The sequence below is a fragment of the Furipterus horrens genome, unplaced genomic scaffold (assembly GCF_987537825.1).
Source record: "Furipterus horrens unplaced genomic scaffold, mFurHor1.1.pri manual_scaffold_17, whole genome shotgun sequence".
Classification (NCBI taxonomy): domain Eukaryota; kingdom Metazoa; phylum Chordata; class Mammalia; order Chiroptera; family Furipteridae; genus Furipterus; species Furipterus horrens.
In genome coordinates this window covers 318,052-332,938 of record NW_028327187.1, presented here as the reverse complement: position 1 = coordinate 332,938, position 14,887 = coordinate 318,052, and the positions used below count along the sequence as shown (strand labels likewise).

The window sequence follows — 14,887 nt, the reverse complement described above, 5'->3', positions numbered from 1 at the left end:
CTGCTGTAAACATCAGCGACTGAAGATCTGCTACTCAGAGCCTGTTCTTTGACCATGTGCATAGATGTTAAGCATCAGTTACGTGATCACGAAGCCAATATCTCAACAGCTATTCCCTCAGCCACACCAGTCAAAGGTTATTACTAGCTCCCTGGTAAGATGAACTAGAGATTAATAGCAGAGTACATGAATAAATTTTATAGTTCAAATACAGGCAGAAGAAAACCATATGTGCTACTTAATATAAACAAGTTGCCTTATCATTTTAAAGGCTAAAAGACCACTCTAGGTACCCACAATGGGCAGACCCAAGTAACCCTTATCGTAAGATGTTTTAAAACTTTTTTTGTTAATAAGTTATTCTAATTTTGTTAATAGTTATTCTAATTATATTATGTAATACAGTCATATTCTAATTTTTCCTACCTGTTTTTCCTTAGTACCTCAAATAGGAGATGACTTTATTAAACATGGGTACTGCTGTGTTTATGAGAGAAAAACACGTTGAAAGAATATGACTTTCATGCTTTCATCTTATACTTTCCTTATTGACTTCAAGAAATAAAGGCAACAGCGCAATCCAGCCACTTCAGCTCCCCCATCCAACCCCTGCTATGTCTCATCCAGAAAAATAGAATCACGTTGCAGTTCTGACAGGGATGTTTCTTTTCAGCAAGCAAAGTGAAGATGTAAAAAAGACGAAGAACGGGGGCTGCGTGGCAGGCACGGTATTAGGGGAAAATGGCTTAGCCAGTAGCTAGCTACTAGTTGCTAGCTCCCTGTGATCCATCCTCGAGGAAATGTCATTATGTGAGTTAAGCAAATTTAACTAAGTGAAGGGACAGAACTAATACGTATAAATGCGTGCCAAACTCCACACTACTTTCTGTAACTGTAATGGTCGCTCAGAGAAGGGAGCCGATATTAACTTTGCTCTCTGCTACCCCTGTGGTCGCGATTATTGCTTTATACTAAACTCAATATTAAAAGTGAGGTTGGGGTAATGGGAGTTGCATGAGAAAACACACATCTTCATTTTTCTTCTCAAAATGTGTATGGAAGGTTGAGAAGAAGTGTGGAAAAGGTTAATAAGGGAGTGGGAAAGGTTAATAAGGGACTGGGAATGGTTTATAAGTGTGGGAAGGGTTTATAAAGCCTTATAATATATATATAAATACTAAAATAAATGTAAGGTTCCTACTTCATGGATTTCCACCTATTGCGGGGGGCGGGGGCGGGGGAGGATCTAGGACATAATACCCGCGATAAGTGAGGGAATACTGTATACTTTCATGTAGTTTGTGCCCAGAGTTGGGGTTTACTTTCTTAATACATGTCCTGATAATCCACGTTGTATTGGCCCAAGACTTCCTATTCTCATGATACTTAAAATGCAATCATCAACATATCTAGGCATCTCATAGAATTCAGCTTTTCTTCCAAAACAGGTAAATAGAATTTGGTTTTTCAAATTCTTAAGAAAAACGCAGTCATGTTTTAAAAATACAATTTTTAAAGCCGTGATCTTACAAATGGTTATGGAATGGGTCAATGATACAAATGGAATCCATCTATAATACATCACTGTGCTATATAAAAACGGTTTCAATACACAGAGAATCCATGGTAGTTTAGAAGAAATAAATTGATAAATGATAGAAGAAAACACTTGACAGGGGATAAGTGGAACTTTAAGCTTAATGTATTTCTGCTTTCTGATTTTACAGTAGGTTGTCTGATTCTCTGCACAGGAAGCGGTCTTTTCTTCCATTATCTGTAAAGAAGAGATAAGAATAGAGCAAAAGTATTTTTCCTTAAAATCTGTCTCCTGAGCCTCAGTATCCCAACCATATATTGATAGAAATAGCTGTCTCTTTAGGTACAAGCGATTTTTTGAGGTGAGCAGAGAAATCGTATAGCAGGTCTCCAAAGAAGACATTTCTCCACCACGCTTCAATATGTCTGTGAAGGTTATCCATCATGACTGAAACAAAACCATTCATTTTCAGAACTGTCAGTCTAAGCAGATAGATATAGCATGGGAACCCAGTGTAACACCAAAAAGCATGGACTGTACTTCCTCCATGAAAGTTTATCATCTTAAGGTGAACTCGGATATGAAGCAACTTTTCCTTTCTCACAGCCCAAGTGTTAATGATGAAAGCGAGTACATATGAACTCAGTAATACCCGAAGAAAAGTGTTTTTAAAGTTCATTGATTCTGGACCCATTAATATATATGATTCACTGAGATGTCCTTCAAAACAGATGATGTTATTTATCACATGACCTTTAAGAAAATAAATAGAAAAACCCTTTTTAAAAAGTTCATTAAAACAGTAGATCCAAAAAGGTAAAGAAAAACTGACAGCAAGCCCACTGTTCTGCCATAAAAAAAAAAAAAAGTAAAGGTGACAGTTTTATATGACACAGTCAGGCTCTGACCCTCTGTTTGATACTGAATCTCTAGTGATAGTTTACCTGCGAGTAATCCCAGCGTTTAACGGGAGGGGAGCAAAGAGTGATACAATCAGCTGCTAGGAAACAGCTATTTAACAGCTTCCAGGGCCTTTGAAAGAGGTTTGCTTCCAGGTCACTGGGACAAGTGTTCTCAACCAGCTCCCGCATTAAGGCGGATGCTGCTCTATGGCCCGCTCTTGAACTGGGCCCGGCAGAGGCGGACAAGTCCAATTTGCTGCTAGTTGAGTCACGCAAGAGCAAAGCTATGCTATCACACCAGATGGTGTCCTGTTAATATGTCATACTTTCCACGATACCCTAGCAACTGTCTTCTGGGTTGCAAAATAAAATGGCACTTTTTTCCTTGTCAGAAAACAAAGGTTGTTGTTTTTTGTTGTTGTTTTTTTTTAATATTGGCTAGTATAGACCCTCCTCAATAAAGAGTACTTAACTGCTATACTGTATAAAATCTGGAGAATTGTCTAGGTTGGAGGTGAAATCAGCTAAACACCTGACAAAATTAACGTCCGTATTCCTTAGTTTGAAAGTGATGTGTTTTATTTTCAACGACTATCACATCACCTTAGCTACTTGTTATTAAATATACCAAATGATCAGGCAGCTACGAAGGAAATGACAACTGCTATGGTGACAATACTGTCCCCGAGTTTTTACAGTCTAGAGAATTACCTCATGCTGAAATCTCTTAACCAGTGCCTCATAAATGCACTTAATTCATTGATCATTTACTCTTGGAAAAAATGTTATAAAATGAGGTTGATTCAGTTAGGGGTTGCCTAAATAAAAACCTTCCCTACATGATTTCCATGAAGAGAGCTGCTTTAAAAAAATTCATGTAATTGAACACGAATGAAATAAAACAATATATATTTGAAAAAATCTGCCACTAACATGCATATGAAGTGGATGTGCCCAAGAAAGGACGGCCGTCACTCGGCTTTCCTGTTTCACTGGATTCACCAACAGCCAAAGCCCTTAGGTGGCCAATGAAAGTATAACTCCTCTCACAGGAGCTTAGATACCCCTGCAGGGCAGAATGAAAACAGAGAGATCCACGGACCTTTGGAAGAGAACAAATTGGATTTCTGAACTTCCTGATACTCTCCATCTGGAAGGCATAAGCCCTTATTGCGCTCTGGGGATTGATGACTTGGAATCATTGTCACCTGGAATTGTGTAGCAAGTGCCTGATGTCCTTTGTTTCCCCATAGCAACTTGGGCCAGTGCTTCCCATCTCAGAGGTTTTTAATAAATGCCCATTGAGTTAAAATTAGTGGCTCCAAGTTATCCAATTAGTGAAAATTACTTTAGTCCAAGTTCAATGACTTCCTAATTCCTGGGTCCTTTTTGTAGAGAAGCATCTGCGTGCATTTTTATTTCTTTTTTTCCCCTCTGTTCTTGATGCCTATAAAACCATAATCTGGTTGTTTTATTGCCAGTCTTTTCATACTGTCTGTTTGTCATCGACTGCTACTTTTTACTTTTCTGTCACCTTTAGACTAAATCACTCATCGTTGCAGACTCCAAGTGCTCTGTAACATTGAAGTCTACTCCACAGGTCTGCCGGCTGTGCTAGCGAGGGAGGGAGGAGAAGCCATAGAGGGGAGAGCACCGAGGAAAGCCCTTCCTACGACTGCAATGAACCACCATTCAACCCCATAGAAAAGAATCCCATGCCACCGGTGTAGGTGGGAATTACAAATTATAATTGTCTTTCCAAAAAGGGGACCAGTGAGGTGCAGTAAAAAGGACAGCTATGCTCTGGCTTCTAGTAATACTCAACGCAACTCTCTTCACATTACTGTGAAAGTAAGTGACCTACAAACTATTAAACAAATAATTAACGAGCCCAAAGTAAGTCAGTGACAAACACTTTGGGTGGTCGCCAGTGTGTGGTAGAGGTCATTGGTTTAAAGAAATCACTGTGATTGTGATAAACAGATTTCTGCCATTATACCATTTGCAATTCACTTGAATTTCTGAGTAATCATAATTATGAAACACTCAGATGGTATTTTGAAAATATAAACAGCTCGCCACCCAAGGGCCTGACCTGAGCAAGTTAATGAGGATAATAGTGTTTTAATCTTCTACATTCTTGGCATACACTAGGGAAAAATCACAGATGATACTGAAAAATAGCCTGAGAATTTTTTAAAAAGCGGCTAATTACCAAATGGAGCAGACTGTTTCACATCTTGAGAGGAAAACATTTTGAGTGTATAAATTGGACAGTGATAAGGAAATGTAAAAGTTGAAAACAGTTGGATATTTTACCATGGAATAACCTTAAAGTAAAAAACAGAATAGTGAAAGAAAAAAAAGAAAGAAAGAAAATGGAAAAGAAAAATAAATTGGAAAGTAGATCCAAATATATTGTTAGAAGATACAGGTGCATGCTTCTTATTTTAACTAAATATCTTACACAGAGTTTTAAACTTAGCACAATAGAAGGTTAGAGATTAGCTGACTATAACAAGTCATGAACAAAATATTTTTCAGGCAGAGGTACATCAGTTTTAGAGGCTGTGTTCAATTTTACAGGTACATCCAGCTCTGAGCCCCTGTAAATGACCCGATGAAATAAAAAGGGTAGATAAATCTAAGGACTTGCAAAAATTTGCTAACTGCCTTATTACCTCTCCAGCCAAATGTCTTTTGATGACATGCATATTTTCTGAACTTTTACTTATAAGCTCTTTTTCACAGGGCTCAACATAGCACTGGGAAAACCTTTCCCATGTAACAAATCAATATAAAAGTAGTCGTTTCATTTTCTTATTGCTCCAAGAAAAAAAAATCTATGAACCTTATTTTCCCCATATGAAAAAAATGGAGATAATGAAAGCTGCCGACCCCCACGCCGAACAGACTGTTAATGAGAATCAGAAGATGACACTTACAAACTTACGGACCTGTAGGAAGACTTCCAGGGGGAACGACCACCATCATCAATCAGGCAATGCAACCTCCTGCAACAACGGCCTCCTCTATTTTGGTCCATCAGCTCTATCTTCTAAATCTATGTATATATACCTTTAAGGACTTGAAAGACCAATCTGAGCAGTTTTCAGAAGTGAATTCTGTTTCCGGTCAGGACCCTGACTAGTTTCCCAAGAGAGACGTGTCCTGTAATTTTTTAAAAAGAAGTAGTACCAATGCTAGGAGTTAGAAATACATTGCTCAGTAAGTCAAAGATATTTAGCCACAGCATTTAAGAAAAAAAAAAATCCTTCATTGTTCTTTAGACCCATCGTGAAGTATTTAGATACATTTTCCAACTAGATGCAGCTTACAATAAGAGGGTGTAACCCTGACCAATGTTAATCACAGTGTTTACACCCTCTTATTATAAGAGCTTGAATATAGAGACTACTTGCCCTCTAAGTCAAACTCAGTTTGGCCGCCAGAGATTGAAAAGGGCTGGATGTAGTCGGTGCCTTTAGATGGCGAGGAAAGCCCAGGCAGGCGGTGCTCTTAATAGGAAAGGATGCACAGCTTTGCGTCGGAAAGAAACGTATCATGAGCAAGGCCACTTTTATATTGGGCACTGATTTAGATGGAGCACCCGAGATGCTGTTGGCGTTTCCATCTAGGATCACGCCCATGCTCTGTCAGTTACACTCAGGAATTGCATTTCCAGCCGCGAGCTGCTACGCCGTGTTCACTGAGATTCTACAAAAGTTGCTTTAGGAAAATCCGAAAGTGGCAGGACGGATGGCAGCGAAAGCCCAAGCGAAAACATTCTCTGCTCTCTAAATTTAGACTTGTATTTTCTTCCGCACACGTCCTGCATAAGTTCGAAGGTGCGTATGAAGATAGGCGCGATATTCACTGCATTGGCCGCTGGAGGAGCGAACAGCTTACTTGTGGTCGAGCGCATTTTGCTTACGATGTGTTGTTCTTTTTCTGTCAGTCTTCCCTCGTCACCATCCACTGAAATGTGCTATATATTTCATGTACTGAGCCTGGTTTTCTTGACATAGTTATTGATTTATGTCCTATTCAATTTAATTCATGTGAAAATACTCACGGTGTCTTGACATATGTCTGTGGTTAATAGTTGCATTGATCTATCATGTCCTGGGCTAAGTAAAGGAGAGTATGCTGGTAATGGGGGAACCTGAAACTTATTAAAATGTATAAGAAGAGTAATTTGACTGATGAGCAAATTAGGTAAAGCATATAAAGTGCTTAAGATGGGGAACGGCTATTTTTATTACTCTCACTTTCATTGATATTAAATAAAAAACAAACATCTAAATTGGGCATCCTTGCAACATGTTCATCATTGCAGGTTTAAAGATCCAGCATGTTTTTTAATCTCTAAAAAGAGGACCCTGTAAAAGAAAAATGCCTCTGTATTTTGTTTTGTATTTTGCTTTTCCTAGTTTTTATGAAATTTGATATTTTATAGAACAAATGTTTTTATAAAAATGATATGCTCCTGCAAAACTTTAAACAATATGGAAAAATAAAAGAAAGTATATTTTGACCTCTAAAATACCACTACCATTGTACATGTAAAATGCAGACACACACACACATCTTCAACATATAATGTCGGTAGGATGACCTCATGTATTGGGAGGCATGATGACGTAAAGCCACGAGGAATATTAAGTTCAATGATATATCATAGTAATATCTAAAAGAACTTTGTCCATATCCTCCTCTTTTGTATAGGCTATCAATAAGGTGCAATGTTTCCCAATGACATCGATAATCAACAAATCTCAAATACCTGTGCATTAGTTTTCTCCAGAGAAGCAAAACTAATAGAATGAATGAATATACTAATAAGATTTTCCAGTGAGAGCATATGGTATTTGTCTTTTTCTGACTGGCTTATTTCACTTGGTGTAATGCCCTCCATTTCCATCCAAGCTGTCGCAGGGCTAAGTCACCTGGGTGATTTGACATTTCACCCAAAAACTCTGCACATATGCAAAAGTGTAGATACATCAACTGTATATTGTATTGTGTAGTTAGTATCTACATTTTTGCAAAACCACCTTCACTAGAAAAGACTAGAAATTTGACAGGAATTGCTCCTTTCGCTCTAGAACTTGAAAGACCAAATTATCCTAAGCAAAGTCATTTTGACTTAAAAGATAGATATTGTAGTATTCTAGGTGGGACAAATTCTGCATTTTTGATCCAAGGCAGAGTACAAGAAAGAAACATAATTACTCTCAGTTTTTCAAGCTCTATACAACTTAAAGCAACAAAACATGTGCGTCTGTTGATTCTTCTCCTTCTTGGTTCATTTTGAAAAATTGATGGTACTGGGAAATCTTCCTGAAAGATCACATTATGGAGACTGTCAGTATTAGCTTTAGGTGTTAAGAGTTTTCATATTTTTCTCAGTCTGTAAGGATTTTATATTAGTAGAAGGTTTGGAGAGGCAGTGTTGGGCCTTACTAATCAGATTCTATTTGTAAATAAACAAAAGACACGGATAAATTTTAGTGATATAAATGTATATATATATATATATATATATATATATATATATATATATATGATAGGACTACCAGTGATAACTACTATCATCAAATGTACACATAGAAGACATACAACCTAAGATTCAAACTGGATATTCTACAATCCGCCATTTCAAAAAGGATTGACTCTCATAAATGCACAGCCTCTTATTAAGTCAACAGTAGTCTGGGCAACTCGGCAGCTTTCTTCCCTTAGGCTAAAGACAGGACTCGAAGTCAGACTCAAATGTGTATTGAGAATGATGGGGAGAGCTCAACAATATTTTGTTAAATGACACTTTCTCTTAGGATTATTGGGTCTCTTTAGACTCAAAGAAGCACTTACAGAGAATAACGCACAAGTGATAAAACTGCTAGTCAGGAATATCAAAGACTACATCTATATTTTAAGTGGTGCCCAGCTAATATTTACCATATGTGACAAGTGCTATAATAATAAAGGCCTGCAAAACAGCCAGGAGATAAAATAGCTAACATTGAATTTTTTTACTATGTACACATTATGACAATTATTTTAGCAATAATCTAACATCAATGTAATGACCAAGGTTTGAATCATAGAGTTTACAAAATACTCTGAAGTATGTCCTTACTAACTATCAGAGTAACTTTCTACAACATTTTTTTCCTCAGAGGAGATGGTAGTTTCGATATGTAAAAAGTAAAGTGTTCTCATCTCCGCCCAATATTAGAGCTTTTATGAAATGGCTGTCCAGGTAAATAGATGTATCATGGTCATATAATACTGGACAAATCAGGGTCATTCATGGTTGGTGTTGAATTTGTATGTGTGTCTGTGTGTAAGTTTCATCCTCCCATGTATATGGCTCAGTTATGCATTGAATCAGCACTTATTGAGCGACTCCTATGTGTCAACATGCTTTTAGTGATGCTGGTGAGGCCAGTAAGAGTCCAGATGAAGCCCTTCTCCTCATTGGGGCATATCTTCTATTAGGGAGGATATGCGCACATCTAATTAACATATACAAATATACGTTGGAAGCTATCAATGAAAGTAAAAACCACAGGAGGACAGAGAAAGGCTGACAGTAAGGATGCTGCTGACTTAAACCTACACCACAAAGTTGGCCTACACACAAGGTCTAAGTGGATAACAACAGCCACATTATGAAGAGCAACAACAGAGATGTCCATGGACATTTCCAAATACCTCATTTCTTATAAATACTTGTGTAAATTTTCAACCCTCTCCTCAAGCCCCTGACCTTAATTTTCATGAGATGTCCTTGCTTTTAAAAATAGGGAGGAATTTGCAGGCATGTTCCACAATCCACTTCAGCATTCTACCACAGTCTCAAGTCCACTGCGGGACCTTGATCCATTCAGTCTACTGCCAGCTCTCCCTGATAATTAATCTCCCTGTGTCTTCAAAATTGCCCATCCATCATTGTATAAAAGTGTTAAGATATCTTATGTGGAAAAAAACTTTTAATACTCACAAACTTCAAAATTGTAATTTAGATTCACTCTTCATTACTTCTTCACCTCCCATTCTTTCCTTATTTCTCTTTAATATGGCTTTTGTCCAAAATATTTCCAGTTAAGACTACTTTCGTGAAGGTTTTCAATGATGTCCGAATTACAAAACCCAATGGATTTTTTTTCAGGCTCATCTTCCTCCATCTGCCACTTACATGAAGGCGTTATAAGAGTCTCTTCCTTGGTCTGACACCTGTGCCATACCGCACACTTATGTTTGACCTTACCTGTTCCCTATCTGCATGGTGAGAACTCCCTAACATATGTTTCTAATCCTAAATTCCCCTCAAACCTTTGGGATCAATTATGTCAGAATCTACAGACATTCCAAGCCTAGATTTCCCATAGACACATCAAATGCTAATATTTCCAGAGCGATCATTGCCCCAAATATTTCTCCCTCTTTAATTTTTCTTAGTTGGTGACACTATAATGCATGTATCATATTTACATAACCTCATGGACAGAGAATCACCTGCATTTCCCATTGCCTGTCATCACCACAATGGCTCAGTTATAAAATCACGTTGATTTAATTTCATGACCATTTTCCAAAACTCTGCCACACATATAAAACACTTTAATTTTATACATATACATGTCAGTATTGTTTTAACACAATATATGTATCTATGTCAATCATTTATTTTAAATTTTTTCTCTATATATGACCATAAAAACGCACTCATATTCTCTACCCAAGTTCTAAAAATGTTGAGAACCAAACAAATGGTAAAATTGGTGGCCAAATTATTGCTTTCATTACTAAGAGACATTAACCCTGAAGATGTAACCTACTGCAAGAGACAATGGATGTGCTAAGTGAACCATAAAATTAGGCAGATTTACCCGTCCCCTCATAGTCATGCCAGGGCCAGGAGACAACTGGTGATAGTGGGGGGACAGCTCAGCTGTGCAGAGCAAAAGAACTTTTGCATTCCTAGTTATTTCCAAATTTAGCAATTGAACAAACCATGTCTGCTTCTCTGAGACAGTGGTTAAAGATTAAGAGAGCCCTGGCTGGTGTGGCTCAGTGGGTTGGGCATTGTCCTGTGAACTGAAAGGTCACCGACTTGATTCCCAGTCAGGGCACAAGTCTGGGTTGCCGGCCAGGTCCCAGCTGGGGGCACGTGAGAAGCAACCAACTGATGTGTATCTCTCACATTGAAAGTATAAATAACTATGATATAGACAATGAAAGTTAAAACAGTTAACCTGGGAGAGACTTTCAGAATGTTCTTTCAAAGCATGTATAATTTTTTAAGCAGATTAGCACGAGGCATTCTTTGCAATTGCTATTTTCTTAAAATGTGTTATAAGAAAATAAAAGAGCAGCTTACAAGCAGACATAGCTTGTTTTGACAAGGAAGACAGTAATGTTTTAGAACAATTTTATTGTATTTAATAGCATCTTACAAAGCTAAAAAATAAATGTGTAACATAAAACTAATTCTTTGAGACCAGTAATTATTCTTCCATGTATTCAAAATGTATTTTTTATATTGATAAGATGTTATATTTGGGGGGTGGTCAATTGGCTGCCAGGGTTTTGATCACCCAATAAATGGACTTTCTGCCTGGGCTCCATTCTCATAAAATGTATTTTTATAATTACTTAGAGGCATATTGGATTGCTTTTGAATTTGCTATTTTGAATGTCATCAGTTTCAGCAGAATATTATTGTGTTCTCTGAAACAAGCAATTTTGCTTGTCATTTCAGCACTTTGATTCACTGCACGTGAACACACCGACCTGAAGGAAGTCTTTGTATGTCATTCATTTAGTTTGAGGTCTGGACCCCTTAGCTTCTCGGATTTTTCTCACAGGCCTGGGAACTCAGGTCAAAGCTTCCTATTTTAGTTTTGCCTCTTTGCGGATGTTTACTGGAAAAGTGCTTCAAATGAAAGTTGATTCCCTCCCCCTTTCTCCACCGTATAGCTTGGGAAGACTGTTTATATATATATATATCGGCAGCCGTCCGTCTCGAGAGACGATGGTGTAGCTTCTTAAGAGTCTATCTGCACCGCCGAGAATGGTTGTGCAGTCCGACTCGGGAGTGACACGGTATATATATAACAAAACGTTTATTCTCAGAAAACAGAAAAAAATAAAAAGTAAAAACAAAACAAATAATTTTGATCTAGCCCTTTCCCCAGCCCTCCCACCCACCCGCATATCCTCCTCTGGGGGGACCTGTGATGCACGCACAGGGGCAGGAGCTGAAGGAACCTGTGTTACTGGGACAGCAAGAAGTCCTTCTGAGTTTAGGTGCCCTTCTCCAAGTCGGCACCACCCCCAGCCTCTCCCACCCCCAGGCGCACCAAGAGGGAGGGGTTTGGGGCAGTGCCAGAGGGTTGCCCTGAAGTTCCCTCAGGGAGAGAGTGGCTGAGTCGGCACCGCCCCGATGGCCTTCACCAGCTACCGCTCACCTCCATCCAACTTGGCAAGTCTGGCCTGGCAGGGAGGGGTGTTTGCAATTGGTGGAACTGAAGGTGGAGAGTCACGAGGAGTTTGGGGGATGTCACTGAGGGCCTGTGTGTCCAGGGCCAAGGGGGCTCTGGCCAACTCCCGTTTGGGTAACAGCAGCAGGGAGGGGAGAGAGCCATTGATGGGTGTGTGCGTGCTGACCTGGGGCCGGTCTCTGGGCCGAATTTTCCCAGGGCTTCCTACCCCAGGTCCTCCTGCTGCCCCAGGCTGTTGGTCCCGCTCTCTCGTCTCTGGCACTCAATAGGTGACTGCAATGCATTGGGAAAGTCCCGCTGGCTTCCCAGGACCCGAGCCACTTGCTGGATCCAGGCCTGACTAGCTGCAGAGTCTGCAGTCTGCAGGACACAGCGCCGGATCCCATCTTCTGGCCGTCTGGCGGTCAGAGCAAAGCGGCAAGGGTTGACCTTGGAGGTTCCCCTCCAGTCCAACACAGCTCACCTGGAGTGGCAAATGGAAGACAGCACCCCCAAATTCCTCAGGCCACCTCTGGTTCCTGCCCTCTCCAACAAACCCAAAAGCCAGACATCCTCCCAGGGCCTCACCGAAGAGGACAATTTGCTCAAAGAGGAAGGCACGCCACTCGCGACCGCGGGAGGAGAGAAGTCCCCCAGCCTCAGGCTCCGTGACCCAGAATGTGTCCTGGCACAAGAGCTTCCCCTGAGCATTCAGTTTGCCCTCAAATCTCCGCGGTCTCCCCAGGGTCGCCATGTCGTTGCAGCGCTCGGGCACGAAGCACATGGCTTCCACAGCTCTCTCCAGCCCTTCGGTATCCATCCCAGCTCTACTATAATCCTTGAGAAAACCCTTGAGCAGCAGCTGGTATCTCATGATCCTCTGCACTGGTTTGATGGGGAGGTCGCTGAGCTGCAGTTGGTGCCCCAGCTGCTGCCGGAGCTCCGCAAAGCAGCTGTCCCCAGATTCTGACACGGCATGCTCTGATCTGGGCCTGTTCTGACAGTGTAGCCGGCGCTGTGTTTGATGAAGAGCTGAGCCAGCCCATCAGGAAATAGTCTCGATGCCACTCATATAGTTGCTGGATGTTTCCAAACACAATCCTGTCACGGCCGCAAAGACTCTCCGGGACCCCCCGAGCAGCCACGGTGGCCATGTAACCCTCCACAATCTGCCCCAAGTCCTCCACATACATTTTCTCTGTCTCTACAAGTTCACTGAGGACATACATACTCCTTTACAGAGCCTTTGTTTTTCTGTTCTTCCTCACTCTCAGGGGCTTGGGATAAAGCCTCTTCCTCAGGTGGCCTTGTCTTACCTCCAGGGCCCTCCAACAGTGTTGGGTCAATTCTGGCAGCTCCTCTCCTGTGGCTACAGCTGGTTCCAGCATCCAGTTCTAGGGGCCAAGGTCAAGTGCCAGAGTTCAGGAACAGTAGCTGTGTCTCACAATTGATCAGCAACCCTCAACCTGTCCTCTCTCCCAGTGTTCTTCATGGATGTCCTATATTCTCCTGTGATGCTCCCTGCTTAGCTCATATGGTCTAGCCTGGTCACTGTCTGCTTCAGTCTCTACACTGAGACAATGTTTGCAGTGATCCAACCATCTTCTCAGGCCACTGACAGGCCCTGGGTGGCCCGGGGAACAGGGAGGGGCCAGAGCTGAGGCCAGAGTTGGGGCCAGAAGCGGCAGCCAGACCAGACAGAGGCAGCTGAGTCTGAGATACTCCCCTCGCTGCCGGCAATGGACTAGGAGTCACGTCACCCCGCCCCTGGCAACGCAGCAGCCGCATTTTGCCAGCACTTTTCAGATCACATGGGGACAGGCACAGCGACCTCACTTCTGCCCCACCCCGCATGGCGCCTGCCCCCCCCCACACCCGAGCTGGCCAGTGCATAGCACACACCCCACCTCCCTCCTAACCCTCCCCTTGCTCCAGGCTGGGGAGCGGGGAGGGAGGGGCCAGGTTTGGGAAGACTTTTTGTTATGATGATTAACTCCTATTTTACCTGAAGCTTCTAGCTAATGTTGTAAATTATTGGCTTAAAATACACTCTGTTGCAAAGGATATCGAGATAGGAAATTTATTTCAATAGATATGCCGGGTGTTTGAGCAAATCTAATTGGTGACTACTAAAGAGTTTAAATCAAAATAGAGAGCTTAAGACACACTTATTAAAGTAATACAGGCAGAAGTCCATGAATTAAACATATAGTGCTTACTGTTAATTCTCAAAAACAAGGCATAACAATCTACCCCCAAACTTAGTGGCATGAAAGAATATTCACTTACTCTGATGCTTACTGGAGAATCAGTTTTTAGGCAGGGTACAGTGGAGGGTCTCCAATCGGCTACATGTGTCTGGGTAACTGCCTATTGACTGGGGTTTTTTCTGTTCTCTCTCGCTTGTTACTCACGTGTCTGCCATCTGGAATTGGCAGTCAGACAACCCAGAGAAATGTGATAGAATTGACACCGTGGTAAAGAAAGTGAGGGATATATCCCGGAACAGTAAACCAGCACTTTATAATTTCTATGTCATGATACACAAACCACATACAAATGGTTGAAGATTACAAAGTAAGAGTTCATATAATTGGCCCCAAGTCTTTATACTTCTCAGTAGAGCACGTCATTGGACTTATCATCAAGTGGTACTACCTGATTTTTGCTTTTGTGAGATGTTGTCCAGATATTGTCTTTAATTGGATATCAGTGAGTCATACCGGTTGCAGCTCAAGCTAAAACAACCAGCTAGACACTGTAATTTATTTCAGACTTATTAATTGCCTGCTAGAGGAGAATATTTCAGGCCCACGTCTAACTGCACGTATGGATAGCAGTGATTGATCTGTCTGTGCTTTCTATTGATATTAGCACGCCAGAGAGAAACCTCTAACACTACTGTGCACAATTCATGCTACTAAATTTGCCAATTCACATACCCTGACCAGGGCCAT

At 41.0% G+C, this 14,887-nt stretch overlaps 1 pseudogene; it reads right to left on the bottom strand.

Annotated features, from left to right (window-relative positions):
• Positions 1-11,907: 11,907 nt before the first annotated feature.
• LOC149990320 (rho guanine nucleotide exchange factor 25-like) lies at positions 11,908-14,887 on the bottom strand (annotated as a pseudogene).